The sequence below is a fragment of the Geospiza fortis genome, unplaced genomic scaffold (assembly GCF_000277835.1).
Source record: "Geospiza fortis unplaced genomic scaffold, GeoFor_1.0 scaffold195, whole genome shotgun sequence".
In the NCBI taxonomy this organism is placed as follows: domain Eukaryota; kingdom Metazoa; phylum Chordata; class Aves; order Passeriformes; family Thraupidae; genus Geospiza; species Geospiza fortis.
The window spans coordinates 29,379-54,189 of record NW_005054324.1 but is presented as its reverse complement, the minus strand read 5'-3'; the positions used below and the strand labels follow the sequence as shown (position 1 = coordinate 54,189).

General features: G+C 37.1%; 1 protein-coding gene across 1 annotated transcript in view; it reads right to left on the bottom strand.

Annotated features, from left to right (window-relative positions):
* The window catches only part of FOXP2 (forkhead box P2), a 349,338-nt gene extending 331,673 nt beyond the window's left edge, over positions 1–17,665 (bottom strand). Inside the window, 1 exon segment of the mRNA XM_005420925.2 lies at positions 17,525–17,665. The gene's annotated coding sequence lies outside the window, so the exon portion shown is untranslated.
* Positions 17,666–24,811: the final 7,146 nt, after the last annotated feature.

The window sequence follows — 24,811 nt, the reverse complement described above, 5'->3', positions numbered from 1 at the left end:
GGTGACAGGAGAGACGCTCACTCTGCAATGGCAAGATCCCCCTCAGCAGCAGAGCATGCTGTGCTGTAACCCATGGCTTGGTTCAGTGCTGTGCTGTGTGACATGGTGCCACCGAGCTCTACAGATGCCATAGAAGGGTTGCCCAAAACTGTGACACATTATTTTCATTTCAGAACTAGAAGAGAGGCCAAGAGTACTGCTTCAGTACTGGTAACACCCTACTGAACACCTCAAAATCGCAGAATATGTCAAATTGGAACCTTGCCATCTCCTGGATGCTATTCATGTGTTTGCATCAAACACAGACATGTCTGCTATTTAAAAAATAAAACATTAAGTTTGGTGGGTTTTCTTAAAGTTATCTTTGTGGTAATGAATCTTGGTCAAGATTCAGTATTAACACAACCTATGCAAACACTAAAGAGGAGCCCACAGAACTGCCAGTGATGAACATAATTGCATTAAGAATGATGTGGCCTTTGAGAGCATGGTAAACACCAAGCCAATGCAAGCAAAACTAGTAATGGAGAAACTGCAATTAATTTTGAATTAGAGAGGGCGATGGCACTGTTTCTCTTTGTTGATCTTTCCATCAGGACAGGAAAAAGCACAATAGTAAGTATGTTCATGGGGTTTTAAAAGCATTCCATGTAAAAAGCAAAAAAAAACATAAAGTACATTCATTGCAGCCTGAGTGAGAAGACTGTCCAGAGGGACGCAAAAGAGCTAGGCACTTGATGTGAGACACACAGTTGTTCTTTCTAAAAAGTTACCAAGTAAAGCTAAAAAAAAAAAAAAAATCTGGCATCACAGCAACTGCTTACAAGCACTACAAAAGAAATAAAACATCATGAAGCTGTGTCAAGGGGTATTTAGATTAGATACCTGGAATTAGATCCTTCACCCAAAGGTCCTTGAGCACTGAAACAGGATGCCCAGGGAAGTGGTCAAAGCACCAAGCCTGACAGAATTCAAAAAGTGTTTGGACAATGCTGTTGGACATGGTGTGACTCTTGGGGATGTCCTGTGCAGAGCCAGGAGCTGGGTTTCAGTATTTCTGGTGGATCCCTTCCAGCTCAGAACTGTTCTATGATTCTATGAAAAACATACTATTTTGATAGGAATTTCTAACATCTGTTAAAAAATAAAAACTAAAAAATATCATTACCTTTGATATTTTTAAGCTTTTCTCAAACAAATGAAGTTGAACATCTCAAAGTCCTACTATTCTTCTACCAATAAGGCAAGCAAATGTCAGGATTTTCAAGAGCAAAATCAGTAGAAGGGCTTGTTGAAAATAATCTTAAAATAGGCACAATGAAATTATTTGTTGTGAAGAAAAGCACTTAAGCAGTGATTTGCATAACATCAGTGATGTCTCATTTTCAGGATGTAACAAGATTGTTTCTAGATTTCTTAAATGCATCTCATTGCTGACATCACTCTAAATACCACAATGGTAGAAATTGTTTACACCTAGAGGTGCTTTCATAAATTGCTTATGAGGGAAGAATCAGAAAGGTATGTGAGAAGCAAACATGAGACAATCTGTTCCTCATGACTGTTTCCCCAAACTCAATAGAAATTTGCCTAATACCAGTCATTCCTCTCTTGACACAAAAATTTCAAACTTACCAATCTGCGTGGAAGCACCAGGGTAATGCTGTTTACCTTCTGCACTTCCTAAAACATGCCTGATTAAAAGAAATCTGAGAAAGAAATCTGCCTTGGGTTGAGGAGTTTAATGCCAAACTTAGCCTAAGGTACATTTCAAAGCCAAAATGTTAATCCTTGGGTGGGGGATGCTGGTGTTATGGTTTTGATGGTTTTTCATTTAGAACATTTGTTTTACAAGTGTCTATGATCTCTTAATATTTTCTTTCTTCAAATTCCAGGTGGAATGCTCTGTTGGAGTGTCTGCTCCTGCAAGTAAATAAAATTAACACAATGGGTTGCCCATAACTTTGGTACTGCACTGGCTAAAGGGCAGTGGCTATAGCTCTGATTGCAGGGAGTTAATATTGTAAAAGACAATAACCAGAAAAAGAGAACTCCAAACTTTTACTACGACCTATGATAAAAGAATTCACTAATGGTCTCTGCATTCCAGATATCAAGTCTTGTATCATCTTTCTGAATTTTTCCCAAATGAAAAAGCCAGCAAAGTCCACTAGAAGCCGGCCAAATGAGCAACATATCTCATCTAGAGGGCAATTAACAATAAAATCAAAGAATATATGAACTACCAAGAGTAACTATTTCTGGAAGGGGCCCTCCACCTAGAATAAGAAAGTAAAAACCAGTCACAAATTTAGAAAATGCCTTCAGATCCCCTGATAACAAACCATAGTTATTTCAAAAGGAATTACCCCCTCTCCCTCGCTTTGTTTTTATCTTATCCTACAAGCCCCTCCCAGTCCAAGTGTATTTCTCTTCTGTGGGCTGTCAAGGTTGTCAAGAAGAGGGCCATGTGTTTTGCAGAGTTGCTGAAGTTCAGATGATTCATAAATTAAGAGAGAGTTTAAGGTCAAAAAGGACCATTAGATCATCAAGTCTGACTTCCTACAATATCATAGAGCATAAAATTTCAGACAGTTACCTTATTATTGAATCCAAACACTTACAGCTGATTGAAGAATAAATTCTGTTTCAGCTAAAACAATTGTTTCATGACACACTTTCTTTTTTTGTACTAGATTAAAGAGCTCTCTAGAGCACCAGATATTTTCTCTCTGTGAAGGTATGCTATAATTAAGTAATTTCTCAAACATCTTTTTGATAAGGTAAACAGACCGATGTTAAATATTTCACTGCAAGGCAATTTTCAAGCTCTTAAATTACTTTCATAATCGTTTCTGGCACCATCTCTAATTTTCAAAAAGGATTTTTCTTTTAGATGTGGCCAGAAGAAACATCAGCTGAAATTCAGTCTGTTTACCATTGCAGTAAAAAAAGATAAATTCACATATTTGCTGACATTTGGTTGCTTGTACATCTAGCACAGTCCTTTATCTGTTGAATAGCATACTGAGTTTTCTCCTGTCAGGAAAAAAATAATAAAAAATTATAGGGGGGGTTGTGACCAAGTAGTGCAAGCAAGTATCAGCAGAACTTAGCAATAACAGCAAACCTTAACTATCTGGTCATCTTTTTGGAAAGGAGACAGCAAGATACAGGCTATCCAAATATGTGTGAGCAACCATTCTTAGTACAGTAACTGAGGAAAACACTCAAAGCAAAAAATGTTTTAGATTATACTTCAACTTTCAATTCACTGGAAATGTGAGAATTGAGGGCACCTTGGTTGAAAGAAACCACAACTTGAGAGAATTCCCATTTCTAAGGACGGGAAGAAAAAGAGAGGCTAGGAGAATAAAGTCAATGACGATTACAGAAAAGGACTTGGATAAATGCATTGGTGGCCAGGATCCTGTAAAAGGTAACTTGGAGGGAAGAAGAAAGAGTTCAAGAGAGATCACAGTTCCATCAAGAAGTAACATTTACAGCACAGGAGCAAACTAAGTCAACGTGGAAAAAGGCTACATCATAAGCTCCTCAAGGGCCTGCAACTTCAGGAAAGTAGAGGTCCATGAACACAAGTAGGTGAGAGAGAAAAACATGACAGTACAGGGATAAAGTTAAGAGGGCAAAAAACAGAAAGTGAAATGTAACTAAAAAAAAAAAAAAATTAGTAACAAAAAGGCATTTTTTACATTCCTTAACAGTAATAGGAAAATTCAAGAAAGAGCTGATCAGGCTATCTGCAGAAGAATCAGACATATATTTTGCTTAGCCTTTAATATAAGGGACAGATAGAATCTGATCACTAAAACTAGCGACAAATGGGACAAGAAATTAACGGTAAAACAGGGAAACCAGATGACAAGACCCTGCAATAAGTTAGATGCTGTCAGATCAGTTCAGCCTAACCAAGCTTACTTATGTTAGGTAAAAACACAATGTTGGCCTGTGCTGTGAAGCCAGCAGAAGAACGCCAAACTCCAGTATTTCCAATGCCTGACTGCACTCAAATTTTACTTATCTGTCATCTATGTCTACTCAAAGACAAATCAGTGAAATTTTAAGAGTTTTAAGTTATCTTTATTTTTGAAATTTATTCTTAAATCAAACCAGTGCCTAATGTCTTTGTCCCTTATTATCATGAACAGCTGCATTACCTCAATAGGTAAGACATTTAACTACAGTGCGAGGGACTCTAAGACAAATAAATGAAACTCCCTCACTGGCATTAGCAACTTTTCAGAACTCTAGAGAATTGATGGAGCTCCAGAAAAACCAAAAGGGAGAAAAACAGCCCCTGTCATAAAAAGCTGAACAAAGAGGAGGTAAGAAATGATAAATTTTTCAATTAATTTCAGTTTTGGAAATAGTTTTAAGAAAACCAAGACCAACAAGACTTATCTTTTTTTTTTACAACAAGAAAATAAATACCTGTCAATATAGTTTTGTCATGACCAAAATTTGGCAAGCCAATTAAATTTCTCCATCAGTAGAAAAAAATACTTTTTTAACGGGAACAAAGCAGTGGATGACACATAAAAAGAAGGGGATGACTCATAAAAAGAAGCAAAGGAAACAAAGCCTAAATTAAACTATTTTAAGGCTAATACAAAATGTGTCCAAAAATTTGATATAGAGACTGGGAATAAAGGACAGATACTATGAATGGGGCTCAGTGGGGGTCCATCCTGGTCTGGTGTGTTTTCTTTTATAACTTGGATGGCGAAATGTCATTCATACAGAAACTGTACTTTTAAAATTTTCAGAGGATGCTAAGTTTCAGAAAGACAGAAAAACACCAGTCTTTCCTCCACGAGATACACTAAAAGTAATAGGAAGTACATTTAAAGATGTACACACATGAAAATATATTTTAACCATTTTGAGAAGCTTTTAGGAACTGTGAGTTAGTTCTGAGCTAGGGGAACTCACAATTACACCCATTTAGAACACATAATCACTTGACTGCGTGGCATCACAGAGCAACACTAGCTCGTTCCATGCCCTGTGCTTAGACCTATGTTTTGAAATATATCCCATTCTCTCCCTGTCTTTGTCTTTTCAGCTCTGCTTTAAGTGAGACACAAAGGAGAGCCACAGACACAGCCTGAAAGGTGTCAGCTGCTCAGTTCTGACCACCCCACCCTTTGAAACACGTTGTACTACCAGCTCTTGGGGATTCTTGGTCATAACTGCTAGGACAGAGTGAGCCAGCACTACCACCAATATTTCAGTACTCCTGGCATAACTAACAGGATATTTTAACTTGCTGGGATATTACCTGTGAATTTTCTTGGAACATAAGGACATCTCACTCATCCCACCCATGTGGCTGAATGCAACCTCCATGAAAGCATGCCCAGACATGAGGGCTTCAGGTTACCCTCACCTTAGGGTGAGGGTAGTAGACACTATAGTTCCTGGTAAAATCTCTGTTCCCATCTGTATTGCAGGCCCCATTTAAGAATGGAAAGGCCACAGTGAGGCCTCTCCAGAACCTTCCTTCTCCAGACTGAACAACCCCAGCTCCCTCAGCCTTTCCTCACAGCAGAGGTGTTCCATTCCTCAGGTCATTTTTGTGGCTCTCTTCTGGACAGGCCCACATCTCTCTTATGTTCAGGACCCTAGAGCTGGATGCAGTACTCCAGGTGGTGTCTTACATGTTCCCACCAAAGCTGCCAGAGATGGCCCAGAGGGCTGGTGCTGCACACTGTGCCAGGACAGCCTGCAAGAGTGGATAGAGCTACTGTAATTGTGCTGAAATAGCCAAGCAAAATCACTGGTGTATTAGAGGCCCATGAGAAGAATGTCTGGACAATGGACTGATGCCCATTTAATTGAGGCAGCATAGAATACATTGAATGAAATGTGACTATTTGCTTTTAATGCAATGAGAAGTGTATGTATTTGGCTAATAAAATAAAAATTAGTAGAAAATATACTTCTCAGGACTGTACAATAGAAAATTTTTAAAATATGTTAAGCAAATACACTAGTGAAGAATTTAGTCAAGGCATCTCAGAAGACAAGAATAAATACATAAATTGATAATTTTTCTTTAAAAAAGAAGCCACTGACACCTAGACTTGTAATATTTGTTATTTGTTTTCACTGAAGTAAAATATCAGCAAAAGCACAAAGTGAAACTAAATGGCTTCCTATTTTCTTGCATATTGAATTACAGATGCTCTTTACCTTCTAAGGTGAAATTGCTTCTTTGTATTTCCGTAATCTGATTCTATCCTGATTGTCTATTTGATCTTTAACAGATCATACTAAACAAGCGTATTTCTGTGAAGGTATTAAAAACTATAGCTTCTGGATTTCATATCCAGAGGTTTCCTAGAAACTCTCCATTAGTCTGTCCATCTTTGATGCATATGTAGTGTGGTCAAGTTAATGTTGCTATTGAAACCTAGAATTTTGCATTTCTCAAATGAAAACAAAAATGCAAAAAAGCCCAAATATTGCATCTACAGGAGGTTTTTTGCATTTAATTTCCCAGGTTCCTTTTAGGGAAAAAAAGGGAAAAAGTCCTTAAGGCAATATAAGCACTTAATCCAACTCAAATACTAAAGAGGACATAACCTTTTAAATCATCTTAAATATTTACGATGCCATAAGCTCTTAAACTTCCTGGAATACTTAGCCTTCCTTAAAACCTCACAGTACTCAAAGTCCCCTGAGCAACGTAAGCACCTAAACTACTTCAAATCCTTTCAAAGGACACAACCTTTAAACCAACGTTGTGTCTAATTTTTAGAAATATTTGTTTCTTCAGGCAGAATTCTGCCTGGTTTTGTCCACAAATCATGTAACTACTCAAGTTACTATTCACATGCCTCCGTTGACACAATGCTTCCATCAGATGGAAGGCCTATGCATGAAAGATATAAAGCACCCTGACAACACTGGGGAAGTCAATGCAAGTAATGGAAAAGATCCCCTTGGTTCTAAAGCTGGCCAGCTTCAACTTCACAGAAAGAGAAGTAATAGAAACACAAGACAGCCACCAAAGCCTTTGCAGTATCTTGTTTATATATCATATCACATGATGCCTGTCAGTGACTCAAACTAGGTTGATAATATTTCCCCATTAGCATAGGATAGCAATCAAGAAATTGCAAGAAATTGCAAAAAATTGACAACTTCAACAACAGCAACAAACATGATCTCTGTGTGGGAACCCAGCATAAGCCCTAAGAATAGAGCCAGAATGCTCTATTCTTAAATGCAAGCCACATTTAAGAAGTACTCAGCCAATATGTTACAACCACACACTACTTCAGGACTTTAATTCTTCAGAATGGTGCCACTTCCCCATTCATTTTCTAACCTGATTCATCTTTTTAACAAATGTTTGGTGAACTCACTCTCTTTCTCTCCTCCATAAACTCTTTAAGAAAGGTCTGGAATGAGCAGAAAAACATTTCAGGGTAAAGCGACCTCACACACACAAGCATGAGAGGCAAAAATCCTTTTCTTTTCAGAATTTTCAGTTCAGGCTTTCAGTGTTTCCTATAACCTAGGAAAGGAATCATCTGTGTTCCACTTTAAAGATTTTACTTTTGGTTATATGAGTGCACAGAACATTAAGTGAAACTTAGTGTTACAATTGTTCTAAATTAATTGATAAAAATTGTAACTACTTGATTATTTAAATTTTTAATTTCACATGAAAAGGAGTAAATAGTAGATCAGTCATGTTGTTTATCCATGGGAAGCAAATAGAGATATCTGTCTTCAGACCACGCTTGAAAACACATTTGCCAGACTTCTGCATGGCAAGCAAGGTTACTGAATCTGCAAATATTTTAAAATTATTTTCATACTAATCATAAGCCATGACAATAAAAGTGCTGTATCCATCAATGAGTAAAGTATTTGAAATATGCATCTCAAGATTAACAAATTTACTGTTATGCTGACATTTCAACATCTTGAAAATCTGTTTAGGACTGCCCCTACAGCTCTATAAGGCAATGACTTAAGAATTTTGAAGAGTCCGTGTTTATGCTGAGCTTGGTGAGCAGCTACAATATTGTGCAAAACACTACAAAGTCCACTTTACCATTTTTTTAAATTTAATTTTTACCTTGATCATCTTATCAATGAAATCAGCTGGTATTAAATATTGAACACCCCATCCTATGGGTGTAAGTCTACTGAGAATTAATGGGTATTTCATAACTAATGCCTTCCTGTCATCCAGCTGATCTCAAACTGGTTTCCCTAAATTGTTACCAAATCTTCTTTTTCTCCTTTTCCTTGGTATCTTTTAACATATATTTACAAACAGCCTATTTCCTTACATCCCATGCTTTCCAGTTCCATCCATGAGCATGAAAAAGGCAGAAAATTTTCAGCTGTTTACATATGCACAATCATTTAAAAAATAATGCTAAAATGAGTGGAAGTTTAAATTGTTAAACAGTAGGCTACAATGGAAACATATGCTGGCTTTTGATAAACATAGTAACATAGTAATTGGATTTTTAGTTTTGGCACCTGTGGCACTTCAGAAGCATCATCTCAGTAATTCACAGTGCGCTACCAAGTAACTACTGGCTAAGTTTGAAGAGCACAGGAACGGGTAAGTCGTTCTCTCAGCACATAATGCCATAGAAACAGAATATTGGCTGATGGGCCAAAAGCAAAGACTTTGATAGCCAAGAGCTCATAAATCATGTTTAAATGCCCAATGAAGACCTACAGTCACATGGAAATCCACACACAACTTATTACAATACAGAAAACTATAGAAGATTACAATGAGAAGATTATCAAGTTTGGCTTCAGTATTAACTTCCATTTTTTCTCCTAACTATTGATGAACAAGGTATAACTTCACCACTGTTTTTTTTTTTTTATCATATAACCATAGAAACAGGAGTTGAAAATTACAGCCCTCCACTGGTCATCTAGTTCTCCTGTTTAAGATATCTGTTCAAAGTCTCCCTTAGAGATTTGAATAAAGAAGGTGAGATCACCTTCTTTAAATGATAGTTTCAATGGAAACAGACTAGGTGAAAACAGTTTTTCCTTCAGCACAGTTTTAAACACACAAAATGAAAATATCCCACTGGTCATAGAAGTACATGCGATTATAAGAAAACATTTTAATTACAGAAGAGACCCCTACAATTACAGACTGTTACCTACTATCTTAGCAAACAGTGGAAATATTACATTACTCAGAGACATGAAAGGGTGGCGTTTTTACAGACTTATTTATGACAAGGAACCCCATGGTCTTTTATAACTAAGAAAACATCAGCATTAAGAAATACAACAAAAATGGCCTTGCACAATAGAACAGCTGGAGCTGAACACATTACACACATGTGGCATTTGCTTCAAGAGATTTTACTTTGTACTACTGCATAGGTTTGGACCTTTCCTCAAACACTTGCCCTTGTTTAGCTTCATCATCAGGAAGGTTCAATGGAGGCTACTCTATGATACTTTTCAAGTGCAGTCCTGATTTGCACTAAAATACCAAGAGATGCTGCAGAAGCCAATTAATACTAAGATGGCAATCATTCTTGTTCTAGGCATAAGACCACATTACTTTTGTTTTCCATGGCTAATTTCTTTTGCAGTGGCAGATTTATATATTTTCTTTCTTTAGACAAGTATTTTCAGCCATATGCAGGAAGTCAGCTTCATAAGCCAACTCAAGAACAGGAGCAGCTCATTTGCAGACAATGAAGAGCTTTGTGATTTAGCTGTAGGGCTTCAAAATGAATTTCTCCAAAGACACAGGAGGTCTCAACTTCAAAATACCCAAAGGCTTCTGTTTCATCATGAACTGTAGAGGACTTTACAGTAATGTATGCATGTTAAGGGATTTAGAATGATAAACTTCAACATGCATGCATCAAATTATTGCAAAATCAATTAAAATTTATCTAGAAAAATTTGATCAGTCACTGATTTTTGCAGGTGAAAAATTAGAAGTACATCCTGTACTAACATATGGCTGGGGATTGCTCATATGAGTGCACAGTTTCAGATAGTCCATCTGGACCCCATCTCCCCCATGTTTAACACTTTCATCAGAAACAAAAACTGAGAGATATTGACCTCTTGGGGGAAGGTTGATGACCTTGATTCTGCTCTCAATAATGTCTCAGAAACCATTTATCATATCTTGCAAAAATACAGGTATAAGATGCACCCTGAGAATCAAAATACCATTTAACTGCTCCACTGAAGAGCTCTTTCTCCATAAAAGACCTGATGACAGACCATTTTTTCCCATGGGCTAAGATACCAGCTAAAACTCAGATTCTTTCTCTGTCAGAGTAAAATTAGGGGAAGGAGGTGGAGAGAAAGGGGATCAAATTTTAGTTTTATTCCACTGATGCTGCCGCCTGTCAGTAAAAGATGAAGGGCTGAAATCCCATCATCTGGATTTGCAGATCTGAGGATGAAGAATTAGTATTTTTCTGTTTTTGCAGAAAACTCCTTGATGTATGGCTCCATTATTGAATGTTAACAGCTTCGGTTTAAATTACAAATGAGGTTCTATTAGCATAACCCGTACTTGATTTCTATTTAAAAATATGATTTTCGCCAAAATTGTGTCAGTTGAGAACCTACATGTTTTCATTTGTGGCAACAGATAAAGGACAGAAGCAATTTTATATTTCACTAACTCAAAATATGAGGTTTAAAATGGAAAAATATTAAAGAACGCTTTTAAGGTACTATTGATATCTCCTTCAATAGGAGGGACAAGAGGTGAATAAATGGTCCTTAGGAACGATGTACCAAAGGCAGCCATAAACAGTTAGCAGTGCTGAAGGGGCAAAACCCAAAGTGTCTTTTACAATTGTCTCTCCAAAAATATTTTTTAAATACGATTATTTTAAAAACCCTAAATTTCATTGTGGAATAACTGTTTAATTAGCTTTGGTTTCCATCATGTGTGTTTTCATCAAAACATACTACACAGCAGATGGTTTCTGCTCTTATACTTTTCAACTATAGTGTTTGTGTCTTGCCCTTGAAAAGTTGTTTTTGTCTAATGTATCTCCTACCAATGGTTTTAATGTATAAAAATATGTTGCTTTTCTGACATACACATGTATCAGCATATCAGAACTTGTGAAATTGTTACACTAAATGGCCAGGTTCCAACTGCACTGTTTGCACAGTGTTATCTTCTGTAATATTACATAGCACTTCAAGCTGTACAACAGCAGATATCCAGCAGCCTGAGCCAACTATCACTGCAAACAGCCAGGCTGTTTGGGACGATTTTGGTGTTGGAATGCTTATGCTGGAGTTAATTGTTTGCCCAGACCAAGTCAATCTGTTTCTCTATGCCTTATGAGCTCCAAGTGGAAAATACTGATACTTCCTGAATTACCTGTGTGCAGCAAAGGTACAGTAACCAACTTACCATGAAAATGAGATGGTATTTCTGCATTCAACCCACCCACCCTAGCTCTCCCCCCGCCCAAGGGGCTAAGATCATATTAATTCATTGATGTCCTCTGTAAAGCTCTGTGAAATCCTCAGATGCAGTGTATTATTAATATTATTACGTGTTATGACTTATGCCCCAAAGTATCTCCCCATGCTTTGTTAGCTGTATACAAGAATCCCTTCATTACCATCCAAATGCCTCTACCTCTGAAGTGTAACAACGCAGCTGTTGGCCAATAGACAGTAATTCTTTATAAACATCTACTCATCTTCTATGAAGAATATTCTCTTCCATTAAAACTGTGTGTTTCACACCATTTCCAGTTCCTGAACAGCTCAATGCCAGGGAACTGTAACTGCATGCAGGACACCAGACTCCATAAAAATGTCATTTTAGCAAAAGGCATCTGCTTAGCTGGCATCCTTATTTAGCTTATCACCCAGCTTTCACTCACTTATACCACAGGAAAGATCTCTCAAACCAAATTAATAAGACTCTACCTCTCACCAAGTAGAAAATGAATGAAATTGACAGAATGGCATAAGGCCCAATCAATTTACCAAGTAGAAAATGAATGAAATTGACATTGAATGAATGAATTGACAAATTGGGCATAAGGCCCAATCAATTGATGGTCTCAAACAATTCAAATTAAATTCCAATTTGGAATGTAATCCAAAATCTTCTAGAGAAAAGAGGCCTTATATAGGCTGAAGAAATTAATATACTCTGGCAAAAAGTTTCCTTTTCTCTCTTGAATGTCTGCAACTTGAGACAAGATGCATAGCACATAGGTAGTTTTAGAACAACTATCAACACATATTTATACTTTCTAAAAATGTCTGCAACAGTCAAAACATCTCTTCCCTATTTGAAACTTCAGGTTGCTTTTAAATTTTGAGTCAGAATAACAGTGTGAAAGGAACTTGATTCACTTTCTGCATGAAATGGGATTGAGCCCATGTGAAATTTCCTGTTATTAAAAAGCCCCTGCTGACTTAGATGCCTATGCTGTGGAAAATACTTGTTCTGTTAACTTTGATGCAGTCATTAATGTGTTTCTTGAACAGATACTCCTCGGGGTTCTATACTCAGATTCATTCACTGAACCCAGATATTCTCAGACTGTTGGATCTCCTCAGTTTAACCCTCAAATAGGGTCAGGACAAAGTGTCATAAAATGTACAGTTAAATAAAAATAGGCACAGTTCTTCAGTACTCAAACATCCGCTGTTTAGTGGCACCTTGGCTGAACTGCACTTCTCATTTTCTCAGAACTAGGGTCTTTTGGATTTTTTGTGATAAAGCACAAAATTCCCCTCAAAACTAAAAATTCTTGAAGTTGCAGAAGAATGGGAATAATACAAACACCATCCAAATAAAGTCAGACAATCTTATTGGCTTGAAAAAAAATAAAGCCTATAAAACTTGTTTCAACTACAAAGAGACAGCTTGCCAGCTTTGGTGAAGCTTTGTGTATTTACCAGTGAGACTCTTGGCCAGCAAGTACTGATGTAACAGTGTTTCTAAGGGAAATATTTTGTTCTTGTTTAGAACACATAACTTAGTGATACTGTGATACAAACATTGGTGAATGTTATTTGTGCAAATATTAGAAGGAGCAGACAGAGAAAGAGAAAGTAACTACAAATTACTAACATGAGGTTGTCTCCATTCTCTAAGCACTTTCTTTAGGCCAATTTGCAACACTCTTTTAAAAAAAAAAGCTCTTTAAAAAAAGTGCTTTCTCAGCCAAATGTAGATTCCAGGAATCAGTATTTGCTGTAGTTTTAAGCTATAATACATGCATGCTGCTACTACGCAATACTGAACTAAACGTACCACTTTAAGTAACAGTGAAAGGATGGAAACAAAATGAAATATATACCTCTAATACAAAATGTAATATTCAAAGCAAAATTATACATAAAAGAAAAATGTATACACCCCAATAAGGGTTAGTCACTCAACCATGAGTGGAAGTACAGAAACAGTGCTTACCATGAGCAGTCCTGCGCATTTCTGAACAACAGGACAAGAATAACTGATTCCATCTCTGAAGCATATTAAACTGTTGCCCATAGTCTCATCACAGTGATGTTATAAATGTGTATGAAATAAGTCTAGGTAAGTCTAGCCCTTCCAGGTAATAAATCAAATACATGGCATTTAGTCATAAAAAGACATCTGATAATAAATTACGCCACAATTTCTATGCCGTATGGCCACATTTTAGCTAAAAAGCAAATAGAGCCAGCATAGATTACTTCTAATGCCTTTTAGACACATTCAACCATTCCTTGGCAAGAAAGTGCTCCCCACATACAGCCCTTACCCAGGAGAAGTGGGTCTGAAGAAGGTGTTATGTTATCCTGGGTTAGCCAATGTAGTTGCCATTATTCAAGTATAGACAACAGTTTAGATTACTAAGGAAATCTAAAATACTTCAATACAAATGGAAAATAGCATTTCATCACAATCTCATTTAATAGAACACATTAACAAATTTAGTTGATAGTAGAGCAAATTGTTTCAAATTGGAAAGCCACCTAAATTCTTGCTCTTAAATTAACTAAAAGTGCATTTTTGTCTGTTATATTAGCCCCAGATTTTTTTCAATCTTCTGTTGCAAACTAAAACGCAACAATGCCAGAATCTCATGATACATCACTTTTATTACTTTACTAGAAATTAAGTAATGACATAAACTTAAAACATTCGCATTTCTTAACCTAGAACCCAAACATCAGAAAACACCCAAAATTTATTGATACTTCATAGTTAATATGAAAATGGCATTTGAAGTTCATTGTTTTAATGGTTACACGCAATATTTAAAAGATAAGAGAATGTTCTTTTAATAAGCTTGTATATATCATCTTAACCATAAAGAAAAAAAAATTTAAATAATTTTGTTTACCAGTGTGAAAGCAGGATGTTTTTGCAAATGTCAGTGACAACATTTCTGCCTCTTAAGTCTCAAATTATGTCACATGAGAAGGAATGTATCTGTCTTAATATTTAATAGGAAAGTTAAAAGTCTAAATTTGTGCCAGTCACCTTAGGTTGCTTTTATTGCAAGTGACAAGAAACAGGCATCTCTAAAGAAGGAATTGTCTTATCTAAAGACAGAAATAGAAAGAGGCTATGGGAATCCTCCCCTGGAAGTCTCCATCTCTCTTCACTGACTAAAGAAGCCTATGGTGACCAGCTCAGATTTATACCACCTATAGGTTTAGATGGCTAGCACCATGGGAAATTAATCCCATTCTTGACATCCTTCTCAAATAGCATTTGGGAAAAGTAAGCATAAAAATACAGAAAACCAGAATTACCATCAAGTGCAAGAATCAAAATACACTGTCCCAGAAAAATTAAAAAAAAACAAGTCCCTTTTGTGAAAATAGCAGGGGATCTGTAAATTTGAAATGTCATACAGCGTTTGATCTCCAAGCCAGGACAGACTCAGTCATTTCTAGAAGATTAAGAATATACAAGCACTATTTTGAGAATATGCTGACAAAGTAATATGCCTCTTCTGTGTATGAGTAAGCAGCAATTTTCAAAAGCTTATAATTCAGTGCAATAAGGACAGACATTCAGAAGCATGGCAAAAGACACATCTTATAACCCATTAAAGCTTCCCTTTCAAATTCCAAGTCCTTGCTCAAAAGCAAAGAAAAGGTCATAGACCTTTTTTTTGACTGTTTTTTTTTTCCCATTTTCAGGAATGAGACACCCATCTTACAGAAACTTTTGCAAAGACACTCAGGCTACAGCAAAACTGTGGGCAGAACAAGTCTGCCAAATTAATCAAAGTTAAAATTCAAGAAAGCTGAAATTTGAAGAGGAGAGTTCCTTGCTCCTAAGTATTTCAAAACATAAGGAAGCCCCTCAATCACACATTCATGGAAGATAGAAGGGTACCTGTGAAGCCTCCCTGTACATTTGCCCAGCTGTTAAAGATTACACTGGCATTCTCTTTAAGTATGGACTGTCCCAGAATGGCCATTTGCAAGTAACTGAAAACAGAGCTTATAATGAAATTCTTAGGTCACTTTATAGGTCTCATTGATCTCTAAAAAACTTCAGGAAGACAGCTATTTCTATTGTGGATTAATGCAGCTCACCTGCAAGAGTTTGCTCCTAGTTATGTTTTCCTTTTTTTTTTTTTTCCCAAGCAAAAAATGATACTAAAAATGTATTATTCTTGCCATGGATCAAGTGAAAAAGATGCTATTCTTAAACATCTAAAATCCTCATCATGTGACTGCTCACAACACGTGAAACCTGGCGCTAATTCAAAGCTAAAAGATAATTTCACAGGCTTCAATGTGATTTTCATAGTTACAGCCACAAATCTTTAAATATAATTTAACACATTTTAGAAAGCTTGCAAATTCTGCCATGTCTCATTTTTTGCCAAAACTTAAGTAAAATACTAAACTGAATAACTAAATATTTCAAAATAGAAAAAAATTAAAAAATATTGTCATAAAATAGCAGAATATTTCTGATTTTGCTTACCTATAAATACCCCCAAAATCATAGAATAGCTGAGATTAGATGAGACCTCAGAAGTTCATTGAATCTAAACCCCTGATCAAGCAGGATCAGATGCAGCAGGCTGATTGTCCTTTTGGGTTTTGAGTATCTCCATGGATGTGGAATCTACAACCTCTTCGGGCAAGCCTCTCCAGTGTTTGACCATCCTCAAGATAAGGAAGTTTTTTAGACTATTTTTCAATGGAAACATTTAAGAATCTGTATGCAGTTTGTACCCACTGCCTGTCATCCTGTCACCAGGTGTCAATGAGAGAAGTCTAGCTCTGTCTTCTTTACACCCTCCCATCTGGTATTTACTGTGAGAATGAAATGTTACTTAGCATTTCACTGTTCAGGAGACAAGGATCTTGAGCCTAAATTAGTCCAACCACTAACCACTGGATATCACCCAACCCACATGTCATGTTTGGTGCTACACAAAATCAGGCTACCGTCTTCAGAATTCAGAAATTATGTATGCATGTATGAATTATACAGCATCATGCCTGCACTATAAATCATGACATGACACTTGCTTACTTGCTAGCCACTTATGACCATTTGCTGGTTTTGGAAACCAGAATTTTAATTTACAAAGGACACAAAAGACAGCACTATCACAGTATGAAATGCACAACAAAACAGTAGTTCCCCATTAGATAGTAAGTAAGGGTGCCTCACATACTTTTTTAACTCTTATAAATGGCAAAGCACTAAAAATATCTATAAGGTCTAAGACTATTGCTCACCAAGGAATTTAAGCAGCAGAAACTAGCACAGCTGCTATCATGCGCTCCTGCACACTTTTGGCTGCTAATTCCCACTCTTACCACCCTTTGTACCAGTGACAGCCCCTGGACAGCCATGCGGGAGAAGGCTGGGATAAACCCAACTAAAAACAAAACCAAACAAATAATTGGCTATTTTCAGTCTGATCCATTCTCCAAATTTACAAACAGCTACACATGCTGAGTGAGGGAGAATGACAATGTGGGGAGGAGAAAAGAAGCTGGCACTGCATCCTACAGAGACGTGCCAGGTTAAAGTATTCATTGAACATTTGGGCTAAAGCTAAGCAGTGAACACAAGGTACTCAGCAAGTAATACTGCATTCCTTAGGCACTGCTTTCAGGATGAGATGGATTGGCCTCTGGAGATGCCTGCCCCTCTCCTGAGGGTAAGCAGAATCTAGAATGACTGAGATACAGCTACTTAGTTTCTACGTATTTTAGTTGACCAAAATCTAGATGAGTAGAAAATGGTAGAAAATTAGGTTTTTGATCCTTACAGCACTTCAACCCCATTAACAATTGCCATTTGGAAAAAAAAATTGTAGTATAGCTTACCATCACACTGACATCAAAAGGGTATGTATTTTCTGCATGGTCCACAATTTTTTTTCCTAAACCATATTTTACATCTATAAGCAATATGTTTCAGTGATGGGGTACTGAATTCCTCCCACAGGGCGTATAAATCCACAGTAAAAACACAGCCACAGCTCAGTTATAAATCACTTACATTTCTTCAGAGTCACTTTGTCACTTTGCTGTGCTCTGGGAAGGTCTTTTCCTTGTTGCTCAAGTGGTCCTCCTTCTAAAAGTCTCAGTCACGTCTATGGCAGATGAGGACAAAAGGTCCTTAACTTTCACTTGAAGTTATCTAAGGGTAAAAAGAGAAAGGAACACAGTAAGTGCAAGCATCCATATTGTGTTTTATTGCAAGGTATTACAACCATCTCTTTAAAACACACTTCAGTGTCATCCTTACGCACATGTATTGCACACCTAGGAAAAAATCCCACACATTTCACATCTTTCTTTCTTTGTATGAGACATGGGAAGTAGTCACCACTCCTAGAGCAGTACCCTGCTTCACTTCTGAGATTCATAATAACAAGACTGTATTTCTTTGAAAAAGCAAGTGTAAAAGGTAAAAGATCACATTATTGATTATTTATTTTGTACCACAATGACACTGTGAATACTTTTGGCTGGGATCAAGCAGGAAATCACAATTTCTTGAGCATAGGTTCATTATAAACCATCCTGCCTAGCCAGTATTGATAAACATTCTAATCTGAATCTTCTGTTAAACAAAACAGCTCTCTATTGCACTACATTTTACTGCTCAGAAAGGGAGACCTGGGGCTAATGATAGACAGGTCTCATTGAAATTTCTTCATTAAAACGTAAAACTCACCACTCCATCAGAGTCAAATCTATAAATTAAATGCTAAAAATTATTTAGAAAACCATAAAAGACAAAGTGTAACAAGCCATTTGCCACTGTATTAACACCTATCTTGAAAAGTGCGCTCCCCTCTTGTCCAGCACAGAACACAAAAAAACAGGACTAATTAGCACAGAATTAGCACAGGAGAAAAGATACAAGATCAAAGGCTTAAAACAGTTTCCATATATGAAGATGAATTCAGAACACTACCAATATCCAGACTGGAAAAAAGCTGACTTAAGGAAGGGCATGATAGAAAACAACAGAAGTCTGAAGATGGAAAGACTGCACAGACATTGTATGTTCCCTATCCTTTGAACTCAAGAACTACCTCATAAAAGTTCGGTTCAGAAGAAAAATGGGAGTTTCTGCTCCACAAATTGTGTGACAGAACTGTGAACTTCTTCCCAAGGATGCTGTTTATGCAAGGAGGTTTCCTAAGTCAAGAGGAAGGTGGAGGTGTCCTCGGAAGACAGCCATCACTGGAGACAGATGACAGTCTAAGAGAACCACTGGTCTGAACCAGGATGACCATTCCTATCTCCTTGTGTATTAACTATGTTAGTGCTAATTCAACAAATTCTATATCCATTTTATCTATTCACCGCTCACAGTATTGAGAATTACTGCATTGGGGACACAGGAGTCTAGTCTTAGATGCATTTGAAGTACAGGCTAGATCCTTTTGAACACCAAAGTGAAATCCCATGGTTCTCTGTACTTTACTATATGCTTAATAAATTTGATTTATTTTTCCAAAACACCATCACCACTGAAAAAAAAAATCAAATCAAATGAGGTAGCAAAGTCTTACTGTAAAGCAGCAGTAGCCTTCCTCTCCCCAGTCCACAGTCCCAAAGCAGCCAGGGCAGAGGGCTACAAAGCAAAGTTCTGCTTCTCGAGTTGTTCACTGGTCTCATGGGTTTGAGTCTAACTTCATCCATATGTTCCCATTCAGTTCAACACTTATATAAATGCAGGTCAGCATCTCCATTTCCCAAGTTTCATCTCAAAGTAAACCTTAAAAATCATATACTCTGTATTCCAATATCTTTTGCTTTAATCTCTAGGATACAGCAGTGTTTCTGATTTATTTTGGGTAAGTGCAGATCAATTAAAATTCCTTCAGGGAAGCCTTCTGAACCAGCAGAAAGTGAATGACTGTCATCAGGAACAAACACTTTTTGCTGTCATGGACCCGCATGTCACACTTTTTAGCAAAAACTATGTTAATTAATTCTATCCTTACCTACCAGGTGTACCAAAGGAATATAACCAGTCCTTTCTGCTGTCTTACTAGATACAGATCTTTGTGTCTGTGAACCAAGTATCCCTATATGTAGAGCTGTGCATTGGCACATTATATGAAGAAGCAGCCTGTACTAGCACAAAAAAAAAACATAGCAGGACAGAAATAACTTTGTTCAGACATCAGTATGCAACCAAAATCCCTTGTGCAAGATGCATGAATTAATACCCTCAAATATCACCCAAAACCCAGACATTTTCCAATATATCTACATACATACCTGTTCATTAACACTCTTTTTAGACCCTACAGTGAGGAATGTGTATAACTCACACTTTTTTGGTCAGTTTGAAATACTGGATCAAAGTATGTTTACTGTTCACTCTATTCCCCTCTCTGAAAAAGAAGAGTCTGCTACAATGTTTGCTGTTCTATTTGCTTCTGCAGCTTAAATGGCTTCACTGAGGATGAAAGGAAATTCACCATACAGCTAAATTCACCATACACCATGCTAATGATCAAATACTCATGCACCACTGTCCTATAGCAACATTTTAGGCTACCTCTCCTTTCTATTATTTGTCCAGCTTTTCTGTTTAGCATGTGAGGGGTAGGAATACAACCAGACAGCTCAAAAGGTATTCAGGGTCTGTTTGATATCCTTCACATCACTTAGATACTAACTATAAATCAGAGCAAGCTGTACCAAACAAGAACCAAATGTTCTAGCATTGATATATAAGCAAAGACAAGCTTCTTGAAAAATGACAAAATTTAGAGACATGGGTTCCAGCTATACTATAGAAGGTAAAATACTATTGCAGGATAAACCTACTGAAAACAATTTGATAGTAGCAATAACAATTCAGAATTATCATCGCCACTACTTAAACACCAAGAAAAAAACCACACGAGAACAGGTGGCTACCTACTGGCTGTCAAATAAAAGCATTGATTTTTACTCTTTCCACATGCAGCTTCCAGCTACCATCAACAAGTTTACAAAATCTTCCCACGAATATCATCTTGAGTCTCTCAAACAAGTGCACATAAAGGGGAAAAAGTTGATATGCAATTATATATATCAAGCATTGGAAATCAACAGCAACCCCAAAAAACTGTGTCAACTACAAATGCTTTCTTTTCAACCACTTGTTATGTAATCTCACTTGAAGGTTAAATAAGCATTCATGCCTGCTTGAAAAATTTATTCCTTATATTGCTTAATTCAATTATACCTGGTAGAAATCCACTTATATAAAAGATACATGAAGAAGTTTTTACATGAAGAATTTCTTAGATTATGGGGGTTTTTTTATTTCTGAAACAGCACAGTGATACAAGTAACCTGCAATTTTAAAGACTCAAATATAATTCAGAGTACACATATATTAGTTTAGGATATTAAAAGCCACACTTGTTTGCAGGCTCACACCATTCCCATAAATTACCTAAGACACAAAGTAAAAGCTACATATCATAACGTGATCTTATTACCCTAACAGTTACAGGATTTTTTTGGCTATTCATGAATATACAGCTGCATTACAAAGCCATCCCAAATAAGCACTGATAAAATACTTTATCTCTTGACTATCACATATTTTTAGAGTTGCTAACAAAAAATGCATTAGAGAAAAAAATTTGAGGACTAAACAAGGAATTTTCTTAATTCTTTCAGGATTAATATGATACAACATTTCATTTCTGTAGATAAGCATCCTGTTAATTTTACTTTCAATACCTATAGCCTATTTAGTGTAAACACTAAGTAAAAAAAACTAAGTAAAAAAAGAGTAGGATGTGGCCTGATATCATAGTATATAAAATCAAGGACTGGATTGAAGTTTTGATTTTGTTTTGCTTTAAGACTGAACAATATTTACTCTCATTTCTAACTGTATAGACTGCCTAATGCAGTATTACAATCCTGTGTCTTTAGAATGTGTTTATATAAAAGCCTTTACTCAGACATCTTATCTCAAAAAACATGAACTCACAAAGATAATTACTGTTTTGCTAATAAATGCCAAAAATATTTTCAAGAAAGATGTATTAAAACAGTGACAAAAGATATAAATATATCTGTACTGAAGTCCCTTCCAGCTGATCTGTGGTATCACTGTCCTAATCTGGAAACAAGACAAGGAGTAAACAAGAGATCAACCATGATGTAAATAATTAAAGCAATAAAGGTGTTATTTAATAATTAAAGTAATAAACTTAAATAATTAAAGTAATAAAGGTACAAACTTCTCTAAATATTGTGCTATTAAACTGAATGAAGCTGTTTGTCTGCAATTTAAGAAACCTTATTATGCTATGATCAAAAAGACCCCAGTGCTTCAAAAAACATTGAGTTAGCAATACTTCCCTTCTCCTACATAACAAAAAAAAGAAAGGTAGGACAAATTATGTATCTATAGTAAAAGGGTCTTTCTACTATAATTCAGTGCCATGAAGATAATCAAAAATCTTCCTTGTGTTTTTATATAGTTCTCCAGCAGGACCCAAAAAGATGTGCTAAAATTTGTAGTATTTTAAAATCTATTCCTCTCATCAGTTGTATACCAAATTCTTCAAATCTTCTGGATTTTGCTTATCATTAAGATTCAGAGAAATATTACTCATTTCTCTTGCAGATTTAGTCAATACTTATTTAGAATATATCGACCAGAAATACAACCTTAAACTGAATTGCAAGAGGACAGAATGACACGAAAGCAAAAGAAAGACTTATGTCTAAATAATTCCTTGCATGGCTACCTGTCTGCCATCCCAAAGGAAATTATATATATGAGATGGATGACAGAAGACATAAGCTGACTACCTCTACCAGGCAATCCACCAACCAAGATATAAGGCTGGATTTGGGACAAACACATGTAATTCTTGGTAAATTGCTGTTAAACTAAAATCCAAGCTTGGCAAGGTTCAATAGATAGTGGTAAATTTGTATAGTACTTCTTGTGGCAAATATGTCTGGGAATATTTTACTCCAGTCATCACCAGTGGGAAAAGTGCCACCTCCTTTCCCCCATATTCCTTCCAGCTCTATCTGCCCTTCTCCTTCTAACAGTAGGCTGTCATTCAGCGCAGGGACATGCAGCAGGAGCTGAGGAAATGAATGTTGAGCAGTTCAGTGTGATTCCAGACAAGGAGCGTCACACATAATTCAGCCCATCAGGGTTATGTAATCAATACCAACAGCAATGTTGTGGTAGCAGGCATTCAAGTCTGGCTTTTAATCCACCTCATTGCTAACTAGTCTGGATCCCTTTCACTTGAGAGAAGGCTACTCCTTAATGTCCAGTACTACTATGGTGCTGCAGCATTCCTGTAATACTGGGAGGGGTGTAAAAGGTTTCTGCAGAGAGAAAGATGTGAGAAACTCCATAAAACTCCATTTGACTTTTTTCCCCTCTATTTCTCCTTTTTCCTTTATTTTCTCTCCCACTGTCCCTTTTGCTAAAAACACTGTCCCCCTGTGCAGCTCTGTGAAGAACAACATGTGCTTGGAGCCAGCAGGGGCAGGAGGACAAGAGGAGCAGTCAGTGACAGCCAGGATCCCTCCTTGTCACCTCAGGCGACGCTGGAACGCGATGGGCTTAGGCAGGATGGAGCCAGAGCCAGCGATGCTCAAGTCAGAGGTACAAGGACATGAGGTTTTAAAAACAGATCATGGGTGATGAAGCTCGGGACACTGTGGCAGGCCAGACAACAGGAGCATATGTTTATTTGAGGGGATGATTTACATTGTCATGCAGAAAAAGGTAGGGTTTAACTAAAAATGTGAACATGTCTGTCTTGTGCTTGATCTCACAGACCTATTTGCTTCTGAGTCCTATAAATAGGATGACATCCTTGGGATATCTTTAAATTCAAAATTTTGCTTCTGAACTTTGGCAGATTGGGATGTAAATAAATGTTCATTTACACTAGAGTTTTCTAGGAGAGTTAAGATATATTTTATTGTCATCATTTTATTGACTGGTATGTATTTCTCTCACAAAGCAGTGCAAATCACTTTTTTGAATAACTGCTCTTTCTACTGCGTACCTCATTCCACACATACAGAGAGTACAGCGGTCTGGAGGTAAAATTTCCAGAAAATGCAGCAACACAATGACTTAAACCACTCTAATCAGAAGCCAAAGCAGCCCTAACTTCCCTAACCTTCTTCAGCTCCACTTGCACACTCTCACTCCTCCCTTGCGCTGACTTCAAAACAGTCCTGCAAAACAAGTGAACAACTTTTGACCAAAACATGGTCATCCTTGCTAGGGCAAGAGAGGAGTGAGTAGAGGTAACATAGATAAGGTGAATGAGATCACACAACTGTGATGTGGCACAGCTGGCTCCGCTGTGGAAGCTCAGCCTGTGTGTCTCGGAGTGTAGACTGATGAATGTTTCTTCCAGTGGCAGAGGCAGGACCAGTACCACCTCACCCTTCCCAGCACTTGCCACTGAGCTGTGCCAGGGAAAGCATGCCTGGAGCTATATGATCAGCCATACTGAGAAACTAATCTAGATTAAAAGTAAACTGGCTAAATAAAGCTGCTTTCAAACTCACGGAGTCCACCAGACCCAAAAAACACTGTATGAACATTTTTAGAGGGATAACAATGAGGAGGAGGAACCAAAAGATGCTTAAGCCAATCCTACAACTAAAAAAGCATTTACCACCCCATGATCTGATTAGCCTATGGAGTTCACAGTCAAAAGCTATCAGATATCACTGTAGCCTAGCAAGCACCCTCATCCCCAGATGCCTTCCCCTCCACTCCTCTCAAGCCCACAAAGACACACTAAAAAGAAGTGCAAAGACCCACACTGCAAATGAGATGGAAGTGCAGTCCTCGGGGCACAGGTGTAGGCTCTGTTACAAGGACAGGCTGCAGAAGGGCAGCAGGGACTATGGCATTAACACTTAGCAGCTGCTGGGTCTAATTTACATGTCTTAGAGAACTGGGGCCCATTATTAGAGTGGATGTACACCGGCCTGGCATGCTTTGGTTTATTATCATTACGTCTGTATGTAGGTATGGACACGCTTACGTTCAATAGCCTAAACAGGCCATCGTTAGTATTTATATCACAAACTAAAACCTAAATCCAATTTAGTTTTTTGGCCTCAAGATTGAACAACTTTTTTAAATTTACAAAAGGAAAGCCTAAATTTTATTTTATATCCCTTTTCATTTTAACGATATTTGATTCTTACAATGCATTTATCACATTTTTCTAAATGACATGGCTGCACTGCATCTAATACAAACTACCTAACTTCCATATACATCATCTACATCATTTAGAGCACACAC